This window comes from Dreissena polymorpha, chromosome 8 (genome assembly GCF_020536995.1).
Source record: "Dreissena polymorpha isolate Duluth1 chromosome 8, UMN_Dpol_1.0, whole genome shotgun sequence".
NCBI lineage: Eukaryota > Metazoa > Mollusca > Bivalvia > Myida > Dreissenidae > Dreissena > Dreissena polymorpha.
In genome coordinates this window covers 8,007,336-8,032,617 of record NC_068362.1, presented here as the reverse complement: position 1 = coordinate 8,032,617, position 25,282 = coordinate 8,007,336, and the positions used below count along the sequence as shown (strand labels likewise).

The 25,282-nt window shown below is 35.5% G+C and overlaps 1 long non-coding RNA gene across 1 annotated transcript; it reads right to left on the bottom strand.

Annotated features, from left to right (window-relative positions):
* Positions 1-17,387: 17,387 nt before the first annotated feature.
* Positions 17,388-18,203, bottom strand: LOC127843222 (uncharacterized). The gene is made up of 3 exons (XR_008032140.1): positions 18,112-18,203; positions 17,825-17,895; positions 17,388-17,544 (listed from the first exon to the last, which is right to left on the bottom strand). It is a non-coding gene; the product is annotated as an uncharacterized LOC127843222 (long non-coding RNA).
* Positions 18,204-25,282: the final 7,079 nt, after the last annotated feature.

Here is a 25,282-nt window from a genome sequence, read left to right as displayed (position 1 = left end):
TTGAGGTAAAGCGATACGAGTTATTTGTTGATACAAAACCAACGGTAAATTGAACGCGAAGTTGCCCTGAATTGATTATAGTTGTTTTTCTTTACACTTGCAGCAATATAACCATTACTTTAGAGTAGAACACGAATCGTTGAAATGATTCAACGTGTACGATTGACTGCTTACACAGACCACATATTTGTATTCACTTGTGCCGCGTTCTGTGAAACGGGGCTAAGGCATGTCCGAACAGCCTAATAATTAGGGACGACACTTTCCGCTTTTATGGAATATTTAGTTTGAGGAAAGTCTCCTTTAAAGAAGAATCCAACTTAGGCGGAAAGTGTCTTTTCTGTTTACCCTATGCGGACTGCTTACGCTAATCTGGGACGACACTTTACGTCACGTATAAAACCTTGTGTTTACCATAAGCGAACTGCTTACGCTAATCTGGGACGACACTTCCATATGCGAACTGTTAACGCTAATCTGGGACGACACTTTACGTACGCGTATAAAACCTTATGTTTATCATATGCGAACTGCTTACGCTTATCTGGGATGACACTTTAAGTACATGTATAAAACCTTCTGTTTACCCTTAGCGGAATGCTTTAGCTTATCTGGGACGACACTTTACGAACATGTATAAAATCTTCTGTTTACCCTTTGCGGGTTCTTTACGTACATGTATAAAACCTTTTGTTTACCCTATGCGAACTGCTAACGCTAATCTGGTACGACATTTTACGTACATGTGTAAAACCATTTGCTTACCCTATGCGGACTGCTTACACCTATCTGGTACGACAGTTTACGTACATGTATAACACCTTCTGTTTACCCAATGCGGACTGGTAACGTTTATCTGGTATGACACTTTACGTCCATGTATACAACCTTCTGTCTACCCTTTGCGGGCTGCTAACGCTAATCTGGGACGACACTAAACGTACATGTATAACACCTTTTGCTTACCATATGCGGACTGCTAACGCTAATCTGGTACGACTATTTACGTCCATGTATACAACCTTATGTTTACCCTTTGCGGGCTGCTAACGCTAATCTGGGACGACACTTAACGTTCATGTATAAAACCTTCTGTTTACCAAATTTTGACTGCTAACGCTAATCTGTGACGACACTTTACGTACATGTATACAATCCAGTTTTCCCAGAACGAGGCTCAATCAGATCATAAACGTCTACACCGCCATTGATACGGGAAGTGACTCTGCAAATAAAAAAAGATTACAACGTAGTGGTCAGCAGCTAAATTCCGCGCAAAAACAATCAGTTGGAAATGACAAATGAATCCCTGTGGAATCCATTTTGACAATAGAAATCGGTTCCCCGGTAAATATCGCTGAAGTCTCTGTTCCGTTTAGACCCTGACGAATACCGCTACGTCCCGATAGTCAACACCTCCGTCGCACTCTAGGCTAATGTTTCAGGCTTTAATTTTAAAACCGCACCTCTGATTAGATTATGGATTGTCAAAATTATTTATACGCCACGTAAAAATCATACCATTTATAGCGTATTTTATGTCATAATTTACCCCGCTGTTTTGTAGCAATAGCGCACGAGTTATGCTGTTGCTGCATTGTTTTTTTATAATTGAGCTCTGTGAAAACTGTGATTCATGAATATTCATAAAATGCCATTCCATTTAAGTCTGGCTAATCAGGGACGACACTTTCCGTCTGAACTGGATTATCGCTAAAAAGAGACTTCATTAAAACGAAAATTACAATAAAAGCGGAAAGCGTCTTCTCTGATTAGCGTGTGCGGATTGCACATGCTAATATTGGACGACAATGTATGCACATACATTAAGCCCCATTTTCCAAGAGCGCGGCTGCTTGTTGTTAGTTATGAGCGTTAACTCACACTAATGTAGAGAGGCAGTTTTACAAGCCAGTTTGATTTTATCTACGCTGGGAACGCTAACTGCAAGTCAGTCTGTTGTTTGCTAAGCTTTGAACGATAACCTCTGCCTGTCTTCCCTACCTGCAGTAAAATTATGCAGACGACGAATGCTAGAAGCGTCTGCTCTACTACTGCAGTGTGTATTTGATCAATAGTGTTTAACTGCTTGTAAGACGACATTGGCTTATCTAGTGTATATCATTGAAATCTGTACATATTGGCTGCGTTCAGTGAAAACAGGGCATAATGCATGTCAAAATAATAATATTAGCCTGTGCACACTGATTAGCCTGTGCAACGCGCACAAGCTTATCAAGGACGACTCTTTCTGATTTTATGGTGTTTTTCGTTTAAAGACAGTTTCTGGTACTGGAATGAAAATTAATGCATATGCATTAAGTCCTGTTTTCCCAAAATGATGCTTAAATTACCTTTTTATTAATGATTAGAAAAAAACACATCTCGACCTGTGCTTTAAGACACACTCTTTATAAATGTGAATGGGTTGTGTTCATTTCAAACTTGCGATATAAAAGCTATAACATAATTTTGAAAACTGAGTTGCGTCTAAGATTATACAACAGCGAACAACTTCAGTGTCTTCATCGCTTTGATTTTAAATAATATACTCGGCTTCTCTGCTGGCGTTATTGCGACGAAAGGAAACTGTTTGTCTATCACTCGGAATGCGAATCTTAGCCGGCCGATACATTCCCGCTTCTTGTGGTGTTCCGGAAAGAATCGTGAAACGCTGGATTATTCATATATCTGTCAATGAAAAGTGTCTTATCAAAATTAAAAGGTAACTAACCAGTTGTGATATTACTAAAACGTGTATCTTGTTTATTAATATCCTAACATTTATTGATAGCGCAAGCATATATCAGAACTTTTCTTTGAGGCAATTTGTTTTCGGAAATGTATATATGCTTAAGATGGAAAACATTATTACCAGTACGCTAGAAAATGAATTTGATACTTTACAATGTTTCATAATGTATTACATATTTACGATTTGTTAACAATCGTTTAACGAAATGAGATGGCTTGTTTGATTCATTACTAAAAAGTTAAAGCTCCTTTAAAATGTTATGTGTCCGTTATTTTAACGCTTTGAAGAGTTATGAACATGACATGTAACTGAATTTATTATTCGTCAGTGATTGTAATAATTTAAATCTGATGATTTTAAATATTAGCATTTTCCCATGTGTCAATCTCATAAACTCAAACGGTAATGTTAATCCAAATGTCAAATCATAACTGTTACTTTGCGATTCAATTTGTTACTGTTGCTTTAGGTAATATTATTGATGCCGTTCTCAAATGTTCTAAAGCTTAAAACTCAGTGCAAAATTTCTGGTAGATGAGAGAATGTAAATCGTCTAGCTGCTGAAGAATTGCATGCCATAATGCACACCTGCACTATATAATCTTGCATACTATATGTTATTATTCAAAGTTTTTGATAGTCATATTTGTTCATCTAGATTCCCTGTATCGGTCATAAATCTTTTGAATGCAGAGTGCTGGATTGCCAATTAATTTTGAAACCTGAAATGGAATATATCAAAGTAATAAAATATGTTGTATGGCTTTAAATCTATGAGACGTAGGTTCTCAATATAATAAAACATCCATTAGATATATATATGAGAAATGACACCCCATTATCATAATGAGTATATAATTGTGCGCTATAAATTTATTTAATGCAAATGACCTATTCATGTGATTCAAACTATTGCAAAAAGGGGATTAATGCATACATACAGGCTTATCAGGGACGGCACTCTCCTTTTCTATGGAATTGTTCGAATTAAAGGTAGTCTCTTCTAAACAAAAATCAAGTCTCAGCGGTAAATGCCGTCCTACGTTAGCCTGTGCGGACTGCTACTCAGCAGTAAGTGCCGTCCTACATTACCCTGTGCGGACTGCTACTCAGCGGTAAGTGCCGTCCTACATTAGCCTGTGTGGACTGCAATCAAGTCTCAGTGGTTAGTGCCCTCCTACATTAGCCAGTGCGGACTGCTAATCAAGTCTCAACGGTAAGTGCCGTTCTACATTAGCCTGTGCGGACTGCTAATCAAGTATCAGCGGTAAGTGCCGTCCTACATTAGCCTGTGCGGACTGCTAATCAAGTATCAGCGGTAAGTGCCGTCCTACATTAGCCTGTGCGGACTGCTAATCAAGTCTCAGTGGTTAGTGCCGTCCTATATTAGCATGTGCGGACTGCTAATCAAGTCTCAGCGGTTAGTGTCGTTCTACATTAGCCTGCGCGGACTGCTAATCAAGTCTCAGCGGTAAGTGCCGTCCTACATTAGCCTATGTGGACAGCTAATCAAGTTTCAGCGATTAGTGCCGTCCTATATTAGCATGTGCGGACTGCTAATCAAGTCTCAGCGGTTAGTGCCGTCCTATATTAGCAGGTGCGGACTGCTAATCAAGTCTAAGCGGTTAGTGCCGTCCTATATTAGCAGGTGCGGGCTGCTAATCAAGTCTCAGCGGTTAGTGTCGTTCTATATTAGCCTGCGCGGACTGCTAATCAAGTCTCAGCGGTAAGTGCCGTCCTACATTAGCCTATGCGGACAGCTAATCAAGTCTCAGCGGTATGTGCCGTCCTACATTAGCCTGTGCGGACAGCTAATCAAGTCTCAGCGGTTAGTGCCGTCCTATAGTAGCATGTGCGGACTGCTAATCAAGTCTCAGCGATTAGTGTCGTTCTACATTAGCCTGCGCGGACTGCTAATCAAGTCTCAGCGGTAAGTGCCGTCCTACATTAGCATGTGCGGAGTGCTAATCAAGTCTCAGCGGTTAGTGTCGTCCTACATTAGCCTATGCGGACTACTATTCAAGTCTCAGCGGTAAGTGCCGTCCTACATTAGCATGTGCGGACTGCTAATCAAGTCTAAGCGGTAAGTGCCGTCCTATATTAGCCTATGCGGACTGCTAATCAAGTCTCAGCGGCAAGTGCCGTCCTACATTAGCATGTGCGGACTACTAATCAAGTCTCAGCGGTTAGTGCCGTCCTGCATAAGCCTATGCGGACTGCTAATCAAGTCTCAGCGGTAAGTGCCGTCATATATTAGCATGTGCGGAGTGCTAATCAAGTCTCAGCGGTTAGTGCCGTCCTATATTAGCATGTGCGGACTGCTAATCAAGTCTCAGCGGTTAGTGTCGTCCTACATTAGCCTGCGCGGACTGCTAATCAAGTCTCAGCGGTAAGTGCCGTCATATATTAGCCTGTGCAGACTGCTAATCAAGTCTCAGCGGTTATTGCCGTCCTATATTAGCAGGTGCGGACTGCTAATTAAGTCTCAGCGGTTAGTGCCGTCCTACATTAGCCTGCGCGGACTGCTAATCAAATCTCAGCGGTTAGTGCCGTCCTATATTAGCCTGTGCGGACTGCTAATCAAGTCTCAGCGGTAAGTGCCGTCCTACATTAGCCTGTGCGGACTGCTATTCTGGACATCAATTTACACACGTTCATTAAGCCCCGTTTTCAACACGTGCATTCAGCCCCGTTTTTTTCAAAAGTGTTGCTTATTTACATAGAGGAAATGCATACAATACATTAAGCATAAACGAATTAATACAGCGGATGTGACTGCTTTTGAACAATAACTACATACATTTGTGGTTTAAACCGATTGATGACTTCACGCCATACTTGGCCCAGAATTATCACTAAACGCAAACGCGCAAACAAAAATCAACATGATTATATATCAATTTAAATTAAAGAGTTTTATAAGATAGTTATCGTATTTTATCTAATTAAAACCAGTTTAAGTTTTAAACCAAAGTTTGTTCCTGTTTTAAAGATTTTTTTTCGTTCAAACTTCGATAAGGGGCAAAATATATAAGTCTCGCTCAGGGTAAACGGGGCTTAATGCATTAAATACGTACAGAACTGTCCGGAACAACATGTTCCGCCTGAAGTGAACTTTCGCGAAGAAAATACCTCATTTAAACGCAATATACCATTCAAGCGGGAAGTGTTTTCCCAGATTAGCCTGTGCGGGCTGCGCACATGCATTGAGCCGCATTTTCCCAGAGTGAGGCTAAAATATATAATGTATGCACATTAATTGAACTCCAGAATTATCAACAGCATCTGATTACAGAAACAGTATAATGTATGCACATTAATTGAACTCCAGAATTATCAGCAGCTTCTGATTAAAGAAACAGTATAATGTATGCACATTAATTGAACTCCAGAATTATCAACAGCTTCTGATTAAAAGAACAGTATAATGTATGCACATTAATTGAACTCCAGAATTATCAACAGCTTCTGATTAAAGGAACAGTATAATGTATGCACATTAATTGAACTCCAGAATTATCAGCAGCTTCTGATTAAAGGAACAGTATAATGTATACACATTAATTGAACTCCAGAATTATCAACAGCTTCTGATTAAAGGAACAGTATAATGTATGCCCATTAATTGAACTCCAGAATTATCAACAGCTTCTGATTAAAGGAACAGAATTATTAAAATGCTTACCAAGAAGTCCGTTTTATTATTGCACGTAGGGTTTTGTGTTTCGATGAAGGATATCATAAGGAAATATTAATTCAGTGTAAGTGATCAAAGTCTGTTCGTCTCCTTCAGCCAACATTTCTGAAAAAGTGTGTTCCTCTTGTGTAAGTGATTGAGTACTGTAAGCAATTTATTTGTGGTACATTTTCGTTGATTTCATGGGTTGACCGAAATAAAAATTTAACATTAACATATCGGAAAATAAACGAGGAAATTTACTTAACGTGACAACGAAAAATACATGTTTTGAAAAAAAAATTCGAGCCGATCAATGCAAATGATGTTACAGTATTTCAAATCGAACGGTACTATCTTGAATGAAAGCGATGTCGCTCGCTGAAATATCCAGTGCGAAAAGTGTATCAAAGTCTTTTGTTTTGATCGGATTTCAGATAAAAAGAATGTTTTTGACAGCAAATCATTTAAAGTTGCATTCTTTGTTTGCTGCATTCCACTTGTCTTATCTCGCGGCCTGATACGATGGGTCGAGATTATTGGGGGAAACCATTGAATATTCTACTTGTAATATGAGCTATAAATATAGATGTAGTAGATGGTTTTTTTTAAACAATTGCTATCGATAAAGAGATGATATCTTTGGAAAAAATAATCGGTGTTCAGACTCGGAAGTAAGTGATAAGTACTCGTATTATGAATGATATAACTTCAATTACTTACATGTCAAAGTTATGACATGATATGTTATATTGATTACAAGGCCGAGAACGCGAAAACTTGATACGAAGCAGCAAAATCATAATGAGAGAAAACGGGATCACGATGTCTGTCTGTCTGTCTGTCTGTCTGCCTGCCTTCATGCCTGCCTGTCTGTATGCCTTCCTGCCTGCCTGCCTGCCCTGCCTTCCTGCCACCCTGCCTGCCTGCAGGTCGGTCGGACGTTCGGTCCTTAAAATAAGCAAACGATAATTGTAGGGTATTTTTATTCATTTGATTAACATACATTATGAACTGCCGCGTTGTTTCAGTTAGACGATTTTCCCTGCATGCCCCAGTGTGATTAATTATGGTTCAATAACAGAATAAAATCTAACGATGAACACCATATTCATTATAACGGTTTTAAAACAATTTCCCCTTAGGGTAGAATTAAAACCTAAACACAAATTATCCTTATCTAGAACTCTTCCCAATATTCTCAAATATTTCAGTTGAATTTAAACCTATTGCCTTTAAGGACGTTCTGGTGATATTATGCTTAATGCAAGTGCTTTGAGTGTCTTCCCAGATTAGCTTCTGCTGTTCGCACAGGCTTATCAGGGACGACACCTTCCGCTTTTTCGGAAGATTTCGTATCAGTAAAGGAATTCTCTTCTGAACAAAAATACAGTCTTAGCGGAAAGTGTCGTCCTTATTAGGCTGTGCCGACTGCCAGAGCGAACTGATTACATATTGCATTGACTAGGAAGCCTCTTGTTAACAACTAAATAAAGAACTAAGAACTTTTCTGCGAGCTTTTTGTTTATAAAATATTATGCGACAGAAGGTAATGAAAACGTCCAAATGACGTCATTAGATACAGTATAATTTGTCCTATGATTACGGTCTTGCTGGAAAATGAACGGTGCTCGGTAAGAGAACTTCGTTACACGGCTTCTTACTAACCCCGCACGATGTGATACAGGACAGCAAACGTATTTTATTTCACTAAACCAAAATATTAAAGGGGTCTTTTCACGTTTTGATTAATTGACACAATTTAAAAAAATATTCCGATTCGCAAATTTTCATTGTAGCTGTGATTTTTGTGTTGAAACAATAATACTGAACACTTAACATGCTCAATTATATCCATTATAGGTTTTTTGACGATTAAATAACCTTAAAATTATTAAGCATAGCAACGCGAAACGATTGCTTAATTTGGAGAGTGCTGTTGTTGTCGTTATATGTTGTGACACTGCGAGGATTGCTTATATAAAATATAAAATACATCAATAATTGTATGAGCACTGATGGGCTAGTGGTGTAAGCGCTAGTCTTTTACTCCAGGGGTCAGTGGTTCCATTCAAGTTGAGGGTTCCTTTTTTCTTTATTTAAATTATTATTTTTTTAATGGAGCTTTTTATATCAAATGTTTACATTTATCTATGTACAGCATTTAATGACAAACTTCAATACATGCCAAAATTTGTGAAAAGGTCCCCTTTTAAGCTCAATTAATCGTTATCGGCTCAGGTACTACTTAAAGGGATCGGGGTCAGATAAACAACGACTGAGATCAACAATAAGTATACACGAATCCATCTCTGTGGGTATATAATATGGTTAACATTCAGGGTATATATTTGCTTTTCAAACGAGATTAAATTAACTGTATGGTTAGTGTCAACATTATTAATGAACACGTTATCTGACTGATATAATGTATCACATTAAAGGCATAAACACATACCCGTGGATTAATAAGTTCATATTCCTGTTGCCACTGTTAATTTTGTATAATTTAAAATTTAAAAACATGATATTAGCCTAGATCTAGGAAAACTATGTTCTTTGCATGTGCGTAAAGTGCCATCACGGATTAGCCTGTGCAGTGTTCACAGGCTAATCATGAAATAATCTTTTCGCTGTAATAGTATTTTTCGTTGAAAGGAACTCTCTTTTTAAATTAATCCAATTTAGGCGGAAAGTGTCGTGGCCAGATTGGCTCGTACACACAAATAAGCATGTATCTCACACACAAATAAGCATGTATCTCACACACAAATAAGCATTTATCTCACACACAAATAAGCATGTATCTCACACACAAATAAGCATGTATCTCACACACAAATAAGCATTTATCTCACACACAAATAAGCGTTTATCTCACACACAAATAAGCATTTATCTCACACACAAATAAGCGTTTATCTCACACACAAATAAGCATGTATCTCACACACAAATAAGCATATATCTCACACACAAATAAGCATTTATCTCACACACAAATAAGCGTTCATCTCACACACAAATAAGCATTTATCTCACACACAAATACGCATTTATCTCACACACAAATAAGCATTTATCTCACACACAAATAAGCATTTATCTCACACACAAATAAGCATTTATCTCACACACAAATAAGCATTTATCTCACACACAAATAAGCGTTTATCTCACACACAAATAAGCGTTTATCTCAGTTGTCACAGAACGATGCTTCAATATATACGTACTAAGCCTATCAATACAGATATGTTCAATCTTCTGCTATTGTATCACGAGTTTAATAACGCAGACTTCTCAACACATATTAATGTAAGAGTTCTCCTGAAACAACCTTAGTCAATTTGCAAGCAATTTTTATTTCATATTATCTTTCAACGGAGAATACACGAAACACATTTTGCGAGTATATGATCAGAAGGGATAGATATGGTCTGTGAAAAAAAACCTGAACAACAATTGGTGGAACACGATGTAACATCAAAAACTGCGTATATAGTTAATCATCACTTTGTCAGATACAGTTGTGACAAAAAGTACGTGGAAAAATTGAGCTTGGGTTCAGTGCATGTGCGTAAAGTAGTCTGTGTAGTCTGCACAGGCTTATCAGAGACGCCGCTTTAATGGAATTATGCGTTTACAGGAAGTCGATTCTAAAAGACAATCTTGTGTAGGTGGAAAGTGTCGTCCCTGACTAGAAGGTGCGGATTTCACAGTGTAATCTGGGACGACAATTTATCCATGACTAGAAGGTGCGGATTACACAGTGTAATCAGGGACGACAATTTATCCATGACTAGAAGGTGCGCATTTCACAGTGTTATCTGGGACGACAATTTATCCATGACTAGAAGGTGCGGATTTCACAGTGTAATCAGGGACGACAATTTATCCATGACTAGACGGTGCGCATTTCACAGTGTTATCTGGGACGACAATTTATCCATGACTAGAAGGTGCGGATTTCACAGTGTAATCTGGGACGACAATTTATCCACACGCATCAATCCCAGATTTTCCAGAACGAGGCTCCATTCTGTATTTTACACGGAACAGATCACCAAAGTATCAATAGCATGCAGGTGGGCACCGATCAATGGCATACACGCATATATAATCAATTAATACAATCGCTTGTATAATAATCAACGGTAGATAATCCTCAATATCCCTTAATTACACTGGAGTCGGTCTCCGAAATAGTACCAAATATGGCTGACGCAGTTTCCAAAGATCACTGACGATACGGGAAAATGTTACGCCACAACAATATACGTGTTATGAGCAATCATTAAACGACATCTCATTCTTGCGTAAGTCCTATTAGTTCAGAAACATGAGTAGTGTGCTGACCAAAGAAGGCAATAAGGTCAACGATCTTCCAAAGCAATACCTTAATCTTGAATATTTACAAATAGATATTTTTGGACTGAGTGGTCCTGAAAAAAACACTTAAAAACATTAATAAAAAATACATTACATAAAATAATCTTAGATGCCGGTATGTAAAAAGTAAATGATTGGAATAACATACAAGTATACAAATGAGATGCGTTCTGGGAGAAATGGACTTAATGCGTCAAGTGTCATCCCAGATAAGCCTGTGCAGTCCGCTTATCTGGGACGACACGTTTCCATTTCATGGAATTTTTCGTTAAAGGAGGTCTCTTCTAAATGAAAATCCACTTAAGACGGAACATGTCGTCCCTGGCTAGCCTATGCGAACTGCACATGCAACACTGGAACGACATTTACGCACATGCATTAAAACCCAATTACACCACATAGCGGCTTAAATTATAACCCGACATATTCCCACTTCTTAGAAAAGGGAACAATGCCCTTTCATAGAAGGATTTCAATGTAAAATTCCTGACCACGGAGGAAATATAAGTTTTAGTAAATTTACAAATAAGAAACATCGATATAATGTTAAAAGAAATCTTTATTTGAGAAAAAGTGTTAAATGGCATCTGATACTTGTTTTACTGAATTTACTTAAATTTTGAAATTCATATAATGTTATGTTTTTTTGTGGAAAAATATGTGAGTGTTTTCATGAAAATATGCCCTCATTCCTGTACCAAAGTTTAGCTGTGTACTGTGCCCGCTAGGCTCACTCGTTAACTCTACTTGTTTGTATAGCGACAGATTCAGGGTACATTTTCCACATTCCGGTGACGCATACGATGTCTTCGCGGTTCCTGATACGGATTTTTGAAAACGTTACAGGCTTGCGCTTACTTACACGTTATGTGTATGCTTTTGAAGCTGATCCAATTTAAATAACATAGAAGCGGTAGTGAGAGTTTAGACTTAAAATAAAGCAAAAATGCAATAATTTATGGACAAACGTGTAAAAATGTCTTATTGCAATTAGAATTTTGTGTAACAACCCGTTTAAATTTAAATTTATTGCAAAACGGGTTTATTGCAAAACGGGCTGTAATACACATTTCAATTGCAATAAGAAACTCGAACCCGCTTTACAATGAAATTGTTGCATTTCTGGGTCTTCTTCAATTGAGAATTACATTTGTTGAAATCACTTTCTATACCAATTATGTGATGTAGTATGAAATTTACGCATGAATATGTATCACTTTCAATGTCTTTTATTTGTAGGTCGAATCTTACACCTCTGTCTTAGTTTGAAAAAAAAATCCTAAATAAACGACATTTGAGTATTTCTGTTCAAATGTTTCTATCAATTGGTATCATTTAGTACATGTGTGATGCGTTATTGCAAAACGGTTTAATTGCAAAACGAGTTGGTATTTTTTTGCAGTGCAATAAAAATACATTGCATCCCGTTTTGCAATAACATTATTTAATTTCTGGGTGCTTAAATATGAAATTGTTAAGATCACTTTATAAATAGATTCTGTGTTTTTTATCACATTTACTCATGAAGATGGTCACTTTCAATGTCTGTTTGTGGTCGAATCTTACACCTCTGTCTTATTATATGTATACAAACTCCATAAATATGACATTTGAATATTTCTTTTCTTCGTTTCAAATCAATTCAAATTAATAAGTACATGTGTAATAAGCTTATTGCAAAATGAGTTTAGTGCAAAACGGGTTGTTAAAAAATGTACATTGCAATAAAACAGAGTATCCCGTTTTGGACTTCTGGGTTTTATCTTAATTTCCAATTGGTGAAAATCAGTTCATATATACCTCATTTGTTGTTTTATCATATTTTCCTTGTAGACGACATTTCAAACTTCCTTTATACTGTTTCAAATCAATTTGAAACAATAAGTATATATGTGATGATTTTATTGCGAAACGGTTTGTTACATACAATCTTTACTTAAGTTCAAAATTGGTTGATCTCACTTTCTATATACATTATGTGTTGTTTTATCGTATTAAATCTCGAAATACATTGCCTTCAATGCTTTTTAATTTTTAGTAGAAATTAACAGTTTTGTCTGTATTTGTAAATACTATTATTTCAATACGATATTTCACATTTCCATTTTAATGTTCCCAATCAAACTGAATTAATTAATATATGTGTAATTATTTTATTGCAAAACGGGTTTATTGCAAAACGGATTTTTATAAAATGTTTACATTGCAATAAGACACTCCAACCCGTTTTGCAATAATATATAACATCATGAATATAAATCTTGGTTATTTATGGTAGTTTGGTAGTTCGTGGATCTTTTTAATGGACAGTTTTCGTATGTACCCATATTTGCTTTAATTTCGCGTTGTCCCCATCAAACTTGGTTTTCTCTGCTTGACATATAAGCGTATGCTTGAAAGTCTGTATTGTATCGTGGATCGTTTGAAAGCTGTCTAAACACACCAATAACTGACTCTACACAAGTAACGATCTCTAGAATGTCTCAATAAGCAATAGGCTATTGATGCAATGGAGAGAAAAAAAAGTTTCAATACAATACTTGGCATCGTACGAATAAGATGACCCCCTAGCAATTTCTATGAAACGGCACAGAAAGAAGACCTTCGTCTGAAATGGAATTACAAGAACATGCCAATACATGTTGTATGTGTTATGTATACAATCACAGCCACCTTAACCATCACCACCACCACCACCGAATCCGGACTACCACCACCAACACATAAACACGTGTGCACATGGACCACCACCAACAACACAAACACACGTGTGCACATGGACCACCACCACCAACACAAACACACGTGTGTACATGGACCACCACCAACAACAACAACACAAACACACGTGTGCACATTTTATGTTATTTACCACCACCAACACAAACACAAATGTGTACATTTTATGTTATTTATTTTGTTAACGATGACTGACCAGATACCTTAAAACTCAATTACATTTTATATATTCCTTCGAATGGAAATATTCACAGATTAGCGAATTATTGAAATTATTGGAACTTTCTAAAAGTTTACGAAAACAAAAGCAAGTAATTACTACCGACACGCACTAGTGAAGTACATGAAGCGTTGAGTGTTTCATTAATACCCGGGTGCAGGATCACGTGGCTTACTGGGGTTACTTATTAAACGTTTATGGATGTAAACACGCCGGTAAGTCGTGCTTTTTGTAAAAATAAGTTTTTAAAACAAGAATTTCAACGAGTGCATAAAAGACAGATTTTTATGCTGCTTGTGGCATTGTGAAATACATCAGTGTTACATTATTTAATAAGCCTGTGTTCTTGTTTAATAATTCATTGTGTACTGCACGATTATGCACGGTTATGCTTCACGCAACGTAATTTTTTTTCACCTATTTCAGACGTATTCAAGGATGTATTTTATACATTAAGATATCGAAACAAACTGCAAGAACATTGGTTTTTTATGCACTAAATATTTTTTCAAATATTTTTCAATAACTTGAGATATTTGACAAAATAAAGTTCTTAACGGTGTGTTTACATTCTTCCAGCCGAGAGCAAGACTGCCAATGATGTTTTCGCAATATATGTGGCTTAAGGGATAACAGATCAGACCTACGAAAAAGAGAGAATGGCGTGAATGGAATACATTGAGGATATTTGTTGGATTCGGGTGATCATATAAAATATATATTTTCTATGATCACGAGTGAATAAAACTTGATATTCCACCGAATCCAACAAATTTTCTTTTTATTTTATGCTTTTTTCACAGTTTATATACATTATTAAAGAGTTTAACTAAAGAATTTCGCTGTGACAATGACGTCATTTGGTCAAAAATGACGTCAGTTAATTAACAGTAAACAGTATACACTTATTTCATGGATGCGTGGTGAACAGTCAAAACTGTTTCCCAAGGTATCCGGGATGACTTTGGTACTGTTGCCCGAGGCCGATATTTATTTCAATAAAATTGATTGTCTGAACTAAGTGTGACAAATGAATGTATACAGGATATTTACCTTGGTTAAAATAACTGTATAGGCCACCATTCTTTGAGTATATATTCATTCACATATACGATTTTCGATTAGCAGCAGAGGTTCGTAAAAACAACTGTAAAGCAATCAATACGCCTTGCTTTTACTTAAACTGCATATATTGTAACGTTTTAAAGATCCGTATGTGCAATGTTTTTATTATGTAAAAAGCAATTGAGGATATTGTTGACTTATTGCATGTGAATACTCGGATTCCATACGCGACTACAATGTCGGCATGGATTTTAATCTCATGAACATTGCGATTGATTTGTGCATGTCTTAAAATAATAGTCTATTCGGGGCAGTAAATATGTAGAAACATATAACATTTTTTGCTATTGATTATCAAATGTTTTAGATAAATACTATTTAAACATTTATGAAAAATGATACACGCTTTAATTTTCTCATTACGTTAAATGTCTTTTGCTAAAAAGTAGAAAAAACGCGTGACTAGTAGATATTTGAAACTACCGCATTTAAAGAAAAAAATACCGAAGGCATATCTTTCACTGGAAAACATTATCTGAAAACGGGAATGCTCTGCGATATATTCATAACAAGTCTTTATTCACTAGTTGATTTGTAATGTTAAAATTATGTTTTCAACAAATGTTTCATTAAATGGAAGTGTTGTCAGTATATGGATTGCAAGAGGTTTTGGATATCGTCGTATGTACTTTTTATGAATTTGTTCGTTTTTCAAAATTACATTGTTAAATTATATATTTTGCATTTGAAGTATTACAATGTGTTTTTACTTGTTGAAAGACATTTAAAATGCAATGTGCATACATTCGCTTTGTTTGCTTAATATAAACAATCGAAACGTTAGTTAAATCAGAAAGTTGCCTTGGTTTTCGTTTAGAAAGTACCTTTTGTTTTATGAAAACGCTACAAAAAATGTTCATACAATGTACGTATAAGGCATTTTGCTTGATAACCTCCTAATAACAGACAAATATGCCTTATGCAAAAACATCTATTTACTGAACTCTGAAATAAACAAAGATATATTGTCTTCATCAGGACCTCTGGATTTTCAATAAAATGTTTGGGTTTTGTAAACAAAATTTGTATAATTTATATGAATACGTAATATGTAGAATAATGTATGTATACCTTATTTTAATAACCTTTGTGAATTGTCTAAATGTAGCCATACGAAAGCAGACATTAAAATGGTCGGAATAAGAAGTCCTACATGAATAAGGTAATGCATTTCATGTAGTGTTGTATTCTTTTACAGGGCCATTTTTTGAATTCATTAATGGACATGTCTATATATATTGTTTAATGTTTCATGGCGTTAGAAAATCGATTTGAATTATGCAAATATGAGTGTGTTTTTCTGTATTGTAACGCAATATATATATATATATATATATATAAATATATATATATATATATATATATATATATATATATATATATATATATATATATATATATATATATATATATAAACAAAAACGCTGTATTTGTTTTATGCCGAAGTTTCGACCTCACGGTCTTCATCAGCGGCCAAAATATGTACGGATATGACGTCGTGCATTTCCGGCGTCAACGTTGTTTTCGCGCCCTTTCATGTCTGTTTATTCTTGCACGTTGATGCCATATGGTCGGTATGTCGGAAGAAAAACCGTACAGGAGGAAGACGCCGTCAACATGGACTCCAAAAGCAGGCCGCGATAAATGGTTGGATGCGTATATCAAGGCTGTAAAGGATGACATCATCAAGGGTCTCAAAAGAAAGTTTAAGCTCAATATGAGTAAATCTGAAGAATACGCTCTGAAAGAACTTCTTAACGACGATGAAATTGTCATTCGGCCTGCTGATAAAGGTTCTGGTATAGTCGTAATGGATAGCACAGATTACATACAAAAATTAAAGGTGAAATTTCCGATAGCGACACATATGCGGAAGTTACCGACGACAAAACAAAATCAGTGCAAAACAAGGTAAAAAAGGTGGTAGACAACCTGTACAAAAAAGGTTCCATAGACATGTAACCAAGCCAGAAAATTCCCCGAACGACATGGGGATCGAACCCGGGACCTCCCGGTTCAAAATCAGACAGACACTCTACCGCGTCGCTATACAAGCTAGCTCATATAGCAAGGCAGTAAGTTCCCTTTATACCGAACCCTGCTACATACACCCCCTCTAATTATGAAATTCTTCCACGAATTTCTCATTGCCATGACATCTGTGGGACGTCTGACACACATGGTGGGTTTTTTACGCCCAAAAATCAGTAATTATTTGATAATAAATACAGATGCAGCATCAATGTACCTGTCTATTTGCAACAAATTTACAATACAAATTTGCTAAATGAGCTAGCTTGTATAGCGACGCGGTAGAGTGTCTGTCTGATTTTGAACCGGGAGGTCCCGGGTTCGATCCCCATGTCGGTCGGGGAATTTTCTGGCTGGGTTACATTGGCGCCCCACGTTGGGCGCCATTTGTGGCTTGTAATTGTGTTCCTTATATTATAAAAATGAATATATACAGACAACACACAAGCTGGGTTCATTACATGTCCATTTAATTTAGTTTTCCCTCAACACTATAACTTTTAATGATTACATAATTGTAATACAATCTCTGGAAATAACTATGATAAACAGCTTATTTAAAGCGTCTCAGAGAAATCACAAAGGCGTCGCAAAGTTGTCAAAGCCCTGAAATAACAATAACAATATTCTACAATAATATAAATTGATACAGACTTACAATAACATTTAAGTATGTTATCATAAATAAATACTATGTTATTCATACATATCTAGTGGTCGTCAATATAAGGTCTCGCTATATTGTAGCACAATACCACGAAAACTTACAATAGATCGACAACTTACAATAGATCGAACTAGCATTACATTCCCAATGCTAATCATCAAAATAATAAAAGATACAAATCTAAACTTGATAAAAAATACATCCAATAACATGACATACCAATTGTGGATTGGCCTCCTATGACAGCTTATGACCCCAGTCTTGACTGCAGATGATGCCCAGTGCTGTGACTGCAATATTAGCTCATATGTGCAAGCATAAGAAAAGAAAGTGATCTTTGTTATGACTGTTAAATACAAAGAATTATGCTGCCATCATAAACTATACCAAGGTCAATGAAAACAACCATATTTAACTGATAAATACAATACCGACAAAAGCACTATTCAATGGCCATCTAGACTAGCATATTACTAATAAATTTACATAGTTAAAATACAACATACCTTTATAGAAAACAGAATAAAAGTGAAGAACAACTGCTTCAACCAATATGGATGACTGCTTTCCCGCAAATCGTGCTGAATGATACGCTTGCTTATATAACCTCATTATAATCTTTTAGGGGTTACACCCAACTAGTTAAAGTTAAACCGGTTACATATATATATATATATATATATATATATATATATATATATATATATATTGTATATAAACGTTGAACTTTAAAATATTATCGTAGTATTTGTTTTGTCAATACTGTTGTTTAATTGTTGAACATATTATCCACTAAGAACATAAATTTATGTGAAAAGAAATGTTCATACCTAAAATGACACAAACTACAGAGTTATTGTATACACAAAACTACTACTATACGGATGAATAATAACAATTACATGGCCGGTTTCTAAACAAAAGCATAATCGCCAAGACCGTAGCATCAGTTCAGTGCGTTAGGAACGCGCGCTACTTTCTTCCGCCTTCATTCCTTAATTACTTTCGTTTTTAAACCATTTTTTTCTATCGTATACAGAATTCTATTCTCCTAAGCAAGATGTAATTTTTAAAACTGAACTCCAAATATAAACGCTACAAGTACGAACATGTCAACAGTAAATCTAGATTCTAAAACTCCAAAACGGTATGATATTTGCAAAAGTTAAAGTTATAACTCGCCGGGCTGTCAAAATCTGAAGAAAAACTTAATATATATTTATATATCTGTTTACTACGTAACGTAAGCTTTCTAATGATATATAATTTGTCAAAATCGGCCGAGAAATGAAACTATAATTTAACAAAAGACGTGAGTGGGTAACTCAAAATGTATAACCTCGGCGCTTCACTGTACGCTAATTGTAAAAGATCGATAGCCACAACACGTTAAAACGCGCGGTGGTAAAACATAAAATGTGTATTTCTTGTGTTTAACTCGCTATAAATCCATTAATAACAACGGGAATATACTAAAAGTTATATTTTTTAAAAGAGGAATTAATAAGCAACAAGATAACGTATAAACCAATACAATCGGAAGAATAGTTTTTGCATAAGATTGAATTTACTACAGTAAGGGTCAAATACTCGATTCATCTCCTATCAATATACACTCCGCGCTTTGATTCGACATTGAAAGGCACTTTTAACAAAACACTTACTTTTTGTTTATAACACCACAATTACATATTAATGGACTTCGTCAACATTCGCAACCAGAGCGTTACAATAGTATTTTTCAAAATGTTCTTTCCCCGAACATCTGTAAACAGTTGATCTCAATCAAACTCGCACACAAAACGTAACAAATATTCAATTTGAAACAAACATGCCAATATGTTTTGATAGGGTAACTTTGATTACAGAGCAAATCGCTCGTTGTGTATGACGTGATATTGGTATAATACATATGTTGAACGTGCGTTGAATGTAACTACTTGGATGCCTTTACAATCAATAAGTCAAAAATACCCTTATTGAAAACTAACGCTTTTTAATCCAAGACACTAAACAATATACAAAAACTGTGTTTATCCCTTTGTCCTAAGAATCAATAAAATGCAAATACATAAATAATAACAATCCCAAAATTATATTTGAATGTGAACAACAAAGGAAGCCATATCCGTGCGTGATAAAGAAATTGAATAGCGTCATGACTGAATATTCTTAATGCATTATTGTAGAAATGTTCTGAAAAAACATTTTGCGACATTTCAAGCTAAAGTCTTTTTAGTCGTCTTTGTATACCTAGAATAATAAAAGTGTTGTGGTATAAGTGCTTTTGAGTGAATTAACTAATAAATCTGTATCAGCCTAATGCTTGGTAGAACCATGTATATGTGTGTGTTTATGTTTGTTTGTAAGCTCACGGAAACGCAAAGTCAATTTTATTTCACAAACTTAAGGTACACATTAATTTTGATTTGGACAAAGCATATTTAGTAGAACAGACGTGCCTGTAATCATATAATGACAATGGCTATTTTCAAACCCATAAGGGCCTTTAATTACGCGTTAACCAAACTTAATATCGTCCTTATGTGAGTTTTTCTTGGCTGAGAATATTTTAACTTAAATTGTCTCAACATCAAGTTGTGTTAGCGATTGATTTCTGAAGCCAGGATGTAACATGATTTTGCATCATTTAGCAACACAGTTAATATACATGTATGTGAACATGATCTAATCAGTTATAAGTCCCGACAGGATATACTATGCATGTTTTGGTAAACTTGCCGTTGATTGCAATTGTGTATGATTCAGAATATTTAATAAAGTGTATCGAAAAATAGTTGATTTCTCCTTTCTTAAATTCACTCTAAGCTAGGAACAAGAAGGGCAGTACATTACATGTTCAATTTGTTTAATTTCAAAACGACGCGACTGCAGAAAAGAAGAGGGGGGTGGGGGGGGGGGGGTCAGGCGGTACCGCGTGCGTCGGCCAATCTGTACCTTACTTTGCATTGATACTGAAAGCATGCATTGTGATTTAGGTTTGTATTTTATTTGGGAAACGTTGGGTCAATGTTTCCGTTAATCAACGTTGGAAATTGAGCGAGCCGTGTAAAGTCATTTTTTACATGAAAATAGTTTCTTCTGAATTATTTGGAATGGGGAACTGCACTGAAAGTGTGTGTATATGAAGCTTACGAACAAACTAGCTTTTAATTGCATGTTAGGCTTGTTGGGTCGAACTCGTCGTCACTTTGTTTGAAAATAGAACACAACTTTCGTCTTAATAATTTAAGAGTTTTAAATAAGTATTGCTTTGAAGTTGTGTGTGTAGCTAGCTTACACACATATCTAGGATTTGAATGCATACTTCTGTGCATACTTTGCAAATTGATGAATTAAATCTTGAACGTCTGGTTTCTTGGCATTTCACTAGTTTTTGTTTATAACATACATTCCTATTTAAATAATGACAAAATTTTGTTTAAATCAATTAACTAAAACATTGGCATAAGTTGTGAATATGTATCTTCTACTTCATGTTATGCTACATGCAGGTCGGGACATTTCGAACGCACGATTTGAATCACATGCCGTCGTGAACTGAAAATGGCGTCATAAGTAACATTTAAATAGCAGACGCAGATTGTGAACTTTAAAGTTTAAGCACAATGTTTGCACACGAAGTCGGTCAAATGCCAATATAAGGCCTAAAAAATTATGTTTGTTTCCACTGACATGGCCTGAAAAATTAGAGTAGGTAGGAAGGCAAATATTTTTTTTTATATAGAAAATGTCGTACATGGTGCATCTTCTTCCTTGTTTGTGTGTACAACTGTATGTACAATAAATTTGATGATGTATGTAATGGTATATGGCTTTATTTAAATGCTTTTATGAAATAAAAACTTGCTGTTCATTAATTTTGCATTTGTTGCTTTCCTTAATTCCGAGTTTAATGATGACATCTGGCAACGGCTTTAATAGTCCATTTTATGACCAATAAACGGCATAACTAAAGTCGCAGTAAGCTTGACCCTCAGTGTCTATAGAGAGTCAGTGTTGTTATACTTTCTGTTCCTTTGGGATCATGGAGTGTATACAATATTATTTATAATTTATAATATATTTAATAGCCCAAAAGCCGTGCTAGGGGGACGCGAGTGGTGTTGCATGTAACATTATCACCATGAACAGACCCAATCAAACTGGGTGTGCTATTATATTTCTTGGATGCAGTATATGTCAACATACGAGCGCTTATAAAATAAGAGTTAATAAAAAAAATACCGATCAATTAAATGATCCATACCCATACCCTTATTTGCTGCACCATACAGGTCCCATACGATCCAGAGCATTTAAGGGTAATGCCGATGGTCAGCCCATATACGTGCAATCTGTGAATCTTTCATTTGGGATACACTACACCCATTAACTCGGTTGAAAGCTCTGTATTGTTCTACAAAGATTAATGTTCGAAAGTATCAAATCGTTTAATCTTTTCACTGAACCTTTGTTTTAATACAGTTCAATATTAACCAACACTCGGCATTCATATCATTTATTTCGATTATACCGAGTACATACAATTACTGCACCAGGTTAAACATTGTTAAAGGTGCATAGATTCCTGCATTTGCCGAAAAAGTTTTAACCACTTGTCTTCCAACTACCATGTTTGCCAATTGACAGGGAGTACATGATAGACCCAAACGTACTGGAATGGTGCCTTGCATATGAACGCGCTTGTATTGGAATATTCATACAACTGTAAACGGTGGTTTTTATATTTGATATATTCAGAGAACTAAACGCACTCAATGGCAACAACAAGAATTTTTGTTTTTATAAATTTGTCTTCCCCCCCCCCCCCCCCCCCCCCCTAAAATACATGGATATCGATGCATCAACACAGAGTGGTAAAACGTAAATATATAACTATTATTTTCAGTAGGATACTAATATTAGCAATGTTTGAAATACTTTTTATGCAGCCAATATTCCTCAAGACATTGAATTTATAAATAACGTCTATATGAAATGAAGCACACGTTTCGTTCCAAGTCGTATTTTATTTGCGTGCAATACGAGAAGCCTGGAGTATAACCGGGTCAATACTCTCGCCATAACACACATTATATTCATATTTCATTTTGTAAATAGTTGTGCAGCTAGGCGTAAAAGGTTTTCGTTTTTTGAAAATTGTAATCAATGTTTTAGATAGATTGCACCAGGAAGAGGCAATATCATGGGTGGTTTTGGATCATGTAAACATTTACTATTTCATTTAATGTATAAAACTTGAAATCCAAATACTTCCTTACACACCAATCTACCACAGTATGTGACCTTATAAGAAATATATTCTGATAGAGATAGCGATAATTGTAAAACCCTTTGAGCTCCTCTACCGAAAAGCATTTAATAACGCTTAAACAATGCCTGTGTTAAAATATTGATACTTTAAAGGCCTGTTTACAAGATTTATATTCAAAACGCATTGTATACTCATTTATTAAGCAGTGAGAACAAGTATTAACGATTAACCTGTTTTAGTTTCATTTGATCGCATTAAAGAATGTTAAAAGTATGTTTATTTGGTTTGCTCCCAACAATCGAATAGTGCAATGATAATTTAAACAAATGCATTTTTGATTGTTTGGTTTTAATTGTAATGCTATGAGGTTTATTTGTATATGCAATTACATGTTTTGTAAATAATACTTCAGAAAATAGACAATTAAATACTTAAAAAAAATAATGATATTTAAGTGCATAGTATATCTTTTTTTAATGATGTTACTGCAAAAATGATATCAGTTCAATTAAGAATTGAACTTTCAAACTTTTCATTTTTATTCAGTACGCTTCAGAAAGATAAATCGCTCTTTTTTTATGATATTAATAGTTAATGTTCTGTAAAGAATATATTTTATAATAATCGCTTAATTATATTTTTTACAAGTGTGTTTTATCAAATTAATTGTTATTAGCGTGACATTCGTTCATAGTAGCACACAATAAAAACACAAAAAAATTGTACTACTTCGCGAGATCTACAAACTTCTATGTTAATATTTGAGTTCACAAAGAAATACCATGTTAAAATCGTTAACGGGTTACACGTAGCATTCTAAATGTGCATTAAAATCTACTCGACACAATTTAAATAAACAGTTTTAATGGTAAAACAGCGCATGCTATTATCCCACTTTACGAGTCGATTTTTCAAACATTGCCTTCAAAAGATGTCGCAGTATCGAAAGGTTGTCAGATTTTCAGAAAATCAACGAAAATGATGGGCGCAATGGTATTTACAGTGAAAATGGTCCGGGTAAAATATAGTTATATCAATGTAAAAGAGAAAGAAAAGGCGGTGCTTGCGGGGATGTGACATCTCGTGTGTTGATTTGGAAGAAAGCGTGCAATAAGTGAAAAAAATACGATCTTTTGAATTGTATGTGTTGTGTGTATTATTGTTCAACTGTATAAGCCCGGCTTCCAAGTGATTTATACGTCTTGACAGGTTTTACATTACCGGCATTCATTAGAAATGACGTCTGCTGAAACCGTTTTGAGTATTTCAAGTGTGTGAATTTCGAAGTTTATGAGATTCTTTCGCGTCTGGTGATGTATTATGTGAGGACCTTCAATGTATCCCAGCACGTCGTAAAACGCTCCTCTTCAATGAATGTTCAAATCAACGTCAAATCGTTTTCACATGAAATGAAATGTGCACACGTCCCAGTGTTCGCGTACAATGTATAAAACGACTAGTAAATTACTATAACACATTATCTATGAAAAACAAACAACACATGTCCATTTATAGCGGTCGCCTACAACAATTGTTGGAACCTTGCCCTACCCTCAAAACTAGCTACGCGCCCAATGTCACATACTTTAAACAGACATATACTGTATTATAGTTCAACCAAGTAACGCTATTTAACAAGGTGAGCAGACTTGAGCCATTTTGACCACTTCGTTAAATTACTTTTTTTTTCATCCGGAGCTTATCACAATCATCATTATATTGTATGAATATTAACATGAGATAATGAGATATATTTAATAAGAATCCATACGGGATCTAAACTTACTACGTTAATAATTAGCATTGTTTTGATATACATGTAGTTTATCTTTAGCGGGATTTGCAGTCAACCAAACTTATATACTGTTATGAGACCATACGTGCTAGAAGTCGAATTAGTCATGTGATACTTTATCGCAGAATATGCTACTAGACACGACCAAAGAGCCTGATACAAGTTCCTCCAACACCGTACTTGTTTAGCCAGGTTTCCATAAATTCGTTTTTCGGTTCAGATGCAATCCAACAGAGCTCGCCGTGCACGGCGCGGATGAAAACTGTGCACATGGGTCCGAAACCAGACATGTAACTTAGGCTCATAACTCTAAAATTGTACAAAGCCATTTTAACTGATTACCAGGCTTCAATGGAGACTATATAACTTTATGGTATTTGGAAGAGAGGTAACTCTGTAGTTCATGTTACAGTTTCTGTAATTTGAATTCAGGGTTAGCTCCCTTTCATTTCAATTTAAGTGTATGATGATTCTTATGTTGATATAATATTCTGGTCTCTTATAACTCAATACTTCCGAGTGGCAGCATTTTATTATTATGCTTATGTTTTATTGTATGTTGTGATTGTATATATGCTGATTAGACTGTAATAATGAACTAATA